The sequence below is a fragment of the Otolemur garnettii genome, unplaced genomic scaffold, assembly GCF_000181295.1.
Source record: "Otolemur garnettii isolate 467f Iridium unplaced genomic scaffold, OtoGar3 scaffold00158, whole genome shotgun sequence".
Classification (NCBI taxonomy): domain Eukaryota; kingdom Metazoa; phylum Chordata; class Mammalia; order Primates; family Galagidae; genus Otolemur; species Otolemur garnettii.
In genome coordinates this window covers 3,233,825-3,236,586 of record NW_003852553.1, presented here as the reverse complement: position 1 = coordinate 3,236,586, position 2,762 = coordinate 3,233,825, and the positions used below count along the sequence as shown (strand labels likewise).

Here is a 2,762-nt window from a genome sequence, read left to right as displayed (position 1 = left end):
GTATCACCATTGATATCTCCCTGTGGAAATTTGATACCAACAAATACTATTTGACTATCATTGATGCCCCAGGACACAGAGACTTTATCAAAAACATGACTACAGGCACATCTCAGGCTGACTGTACTATCCTGATTGTTGCTGCTGGTGTTGGTGAACTTGAAGCTGGAATCTCAAAGAATAGGCAGACCTGTGAGAAGCCCCTTTTGGCTTACACACTGGGTATAAAACAACTAATTGTTGGTGTTAACAAAATGGATTCCACTGAGCTGCCGGCAGCCAGAAGAGGTATGAGGAAATCATTAAAGAAATCAGCATTTACATTAAGAAAATTGGTTACAACCTTGTTACAGTAACATTCGTGCCAATTTCTGGTTAGAATGGTGACAACATGTTGGAGCCAAGTGCAAACATGCCTTGGTTCAAGGGATGGAAAGTCACCCGGAAAGATGGCAATGCCGGTGGAACCACACTGCTTGAAACTCTGGATTGCATTCTGCCACCAGCTCGTCCAACTGGCAAGCCCTTGCGTCTGCCTCTGCAGGATGTCTGCAAAATTGGTGGTATTGGTATGGTCTCTGTGGGCGGAGTGGAGGCTGGTGTTCTCAAACCTGGCATGATGGTCACCTTTGCTCCAGTCAATGTTACAACTGAAGTAGTCTGTTCAGATGTACCATGAAACTTTGAGCAAAGCTCTTCCAGAGGACAACATGGGCTTCAATGTCAAGAATATGTCTGTCTGGCAGCACCCGTAGCTCAGTGGCTAGGGTGCTAGCCACATACGCTGAGGCTGATGGGTTTGAACCCGGCCTGGGCCAGCTAAAACAACAATGACAACTCCAACAAGAAAAAGTAGCCAAGGGTTGTGGTAGGCACCTGTAGTCCCAGCTACTTGGGAGGCTGAGGCAAGAGAATTGCTTAAGCCCAAGAGTTTGAGTTTGCTGTGAGCTGTGGCGCCATGGCACTCTACCTAGGGCAACAGCTTGATACTCTGTCTCAAAAAAAAAAAAAGACTGGTTAATGATAATAATATATCAAAAAAAAGGTAATAATGTATCATAAAACCTTCAGAAGGAAAAGAATGTTTTGTGGACCATTTCTTTTTGTGAAAGAAATTTTTCTTTTTGTGGCAGTTTTAAGTTCTTAGTTTTTAAAATCAGTACTTTTTAATGGATACAACTTGAACAAAAATCTTTCACAGAATTTTGAGACCCAGTACAACAAAGTTTAAGGAGGAAAAAAATAAAATAAAATAAAATACCAAAAACCAAAAAACATAAACATGACTGGGAAGTCTGGTATCAGCCTTCAAAGGAAAATGATGGGAGAAAACAAGAAAATACAAAGATAGATTCATACCTTTTCCGAGTTATGAAAATTTTCCATTTCACACTTTCTTCTAAGCAGGATTCTTGGTCACAAGGCCCTATGAAATCTTGCTTGATGTGCATGACTCTGGACCTACAGAACCAGGGAGTTTCAATGCAGGAAGTCATAGAGAACTCATCTTTTGATTGTAATTGTACTTTTCATTTTGAAATAATTTCAAACTCATAGGAAAATTAGAATAGTCAAAAACAGGATTAACAAAGCAAGAAATGTTAAAAAAAAAAACACACACATATACAAACCAAACTCCCATATACCCTTCACCTAGATTTTACCGGCTGTAAACATTTTATCATATTCACTTTTCTCTCTACCCCTAAGGTTATTTCTTAAGAGCATCATTATGTATTTCTTAAGCATATGGTCATTATGGACCATTATGGACTTTCTTTTACATTACCACAATACACCCATCAAAATTAAGACATTTAACATTAATATAATACTGTAATCTACAACTCTTATTCAAATTTTGCCAATTGTCCCCATAATGTCCTGTTTTGTTCTTCTAGTCCAGGATTCAGACCAGGATCACACACAGCATTTAATTGTAATGTCTCTTTAGTCTCCTTTAATCTAGAACAGTTCTGCCTTTCTTTGGCATTCGTTACTTTGACATGTTAAGAGTTCAAGCTGCATTTGACAGAATGTCCCCCAATGCAGGGCTCATTTGGTGTTTCCTCATGACTACTTCTACGGTCTGAATTGTGTATCCCCCCCCCCCACCACCAATTTATATGTTGGAATTTAATCTCCAAAGTGATGGTATTAAGAAGTGAGACTTTTGGGGAAGTGCTCCCATGATTGGGGTTCGTGCCCTTATAAAAGAGGCTGGAAGGAGCTTGTTCATGCTTTCTGCCATATGAGGACACAGTGAGAGGGTGTTGTCTACGAAGGGAAGACAAACCCTTGCCAGACACCAAATCTAGTGGTTCCTTGATCTTAGACTTTCTGACCTCCAGAACTGTGAACAGTAAATTTTCTATTGTTTATAGTTTACCCAGTCTGAGGTATTTTATTATAGTAGTACAAACAGACTAAGACTGCTACCTTCAGTGTGTTCAGTTTGGCAGGAACAGCACAGAAATGATGTATCCCCAGTGTGTCACATTGGAAGGCATGCAATACCTATTTGCCTGTTATTACTGATGTTAAGGTAATATTCACCACATTTCTCTACTATAAAGTTAATAGTTTCCTCTTTTTAAGAAAAAAAATAAGGCATTCAAATTTGAAAGAATTTCAGAAGTCCTTGTTTAAAAAAAAGTAAAACAATATTTTCCTCTTCATAATTAATAATTTGTGGGGAGCTACTTTGAGACTATGTAAATATCTATTTCATCATCACGTATTTAACCTACTAGTTTTAGCAT

At 38.7% G+C, this 2,762-nt stretch overlaps 1 pseudogene; it reads left to right on the top strand.

Annotated features, from left to right (window-relative positions):
* LOC100966834 overlaps positions 1–755 on the top strand; it is a 1,257-nt pseudogene extending 502 nt beyond the window's left edge.
* The last annotated feature ends 2,007 nt before the right edge of the window (positions 756–2,762 follow it).